We start from the raw sequence: 1425 nt of genomic DNA, 5'->3' as shown, positions 1-1425 counted from the left end.
GTCATATGGGGTCATAAGGGTTCATAAGGGGAGCGTAAGGGGTCGTAGGGGGAGCGTAAGGGGTCCACATTCCTTTGACATAGCGTATGAATGAATCAGGTTAACTAGTGGTCACAGTTCAATCATTCAGCCAGTTTGCAATGTGCTGTGTCAGTCAGGTGCTAACGGCTAATCACTAATCTCCTACTTCCTTTTCCTGAAATATTAACCGCTACAGTGTGAGGGGGAGAGAGAGAGAGAGAGAGAGAGGGTGAGAGAGAGAGAGAGAGAGAGAGAGAAGGAGGGAGGTGTCATCTTTGGTGAGGGTGCTGCTCTGTGTGAAGAGTGCTTCAGAAGTAAACCGGTGTGGTCGTACCTACACACGCGTGTGCTGGGAACGTGACCAGAGACCAAGGAGCAGCGCGTAAGACACAGAGGGCATGAATAAGGCAGAGTAATAACACAAGGTCTTCTCTTGCCCTCCACGACCCCACGAGTGACCAGTGCTGGTTGGAGACACCCCACACTCCCTCTGTCTCTGTCTGTCTCTCCCTCCGTCTCTGTCTGTCTCTCCCTCCGTCTGTGTGTCTCTCCCTCCATCGTCTGTGTGTCTCTCCCTCGTCTGTCTCTCCCTCTGTTGTCTGTATGTGTCTCTCCCTCTGTCTCTGTCTGTGTCTCTCCCTCCACCGTCTGTATCTCTCCCTCTGTTGTCTGTGTGTGTCTCTCCCTCTGTTGTCTGTGTGGGTGTCCTGGTACCCTGTGTCCGAGCATGTGGACTGGCTGATTTTGAAGACTGATGTCAGTTTTGCTGGTTTAGGCTGCCTGCACTGTATATCCAGAGACGCTGTCATACTCCATGAGTGTAGCCAGAAATCACGACCTCATCACGTACAGCTGCCACTTAAACACAGCCTCGGGAAGCTGACGGGTGTGTGTGTGTGTGTGTGTGCGTCTCCTCATCAGAAACCCATGTGCTGCAGGTGGCTGTGATATTTCTGCGGTGGTAAAGCTAATTCCTAATCACCACATTCCGAGGACAAATTGGAATTTTGCAAGCTCTGCTACTATTTATTATTTAAATGATATCTGGTCGAAATGTTTGGATAAAATTAGAGGAATAGGTCTAATAATAACCAGAGAGAGAGAGAGAGAGACGGGCAGAGAGAAAGACAGAGAGAGTCAGACAGGAAGAGAGTTATGAGTGAATAATATGCCCCTTGTCGAGATTTATTACGGCCTACAGAGACATAATGGATTTTAAGCTACAGTGTCATACAGAGAAATAGACAGGCAGGGAAAGAGAATGAAAGTGAGTGTGTGTGTGTGTGTGTGAGAGAGAGAGAGAGAGAGAGATAGAGCGAGAGAGAGAATGAAAGTGAATGTGAGGGAGGGAGAGAGAGAGGGACAGAATGAAAATGAGTTTGTGTGAGAGAGAAAGAAACAGAT

This window comes from Brachyhypopomus gauderio, chromosome 1 (assembly GCF_052324685.1).
Source record: "Brachyhypopomus gauderio isolate BG-103 chromosome 1, BGAUD_0.2, whole genome shotgun sequence".
Lineage (NCBI taxonomy): Eukaryota > Metazoa > Chordata > Actinopteri > Gymnotiformes > Hypopomidae > Brachyhypopomus > Brachyhypopomus gauderio.
This window is presented reverse-complemented; position numbering follows the sequence as displayed.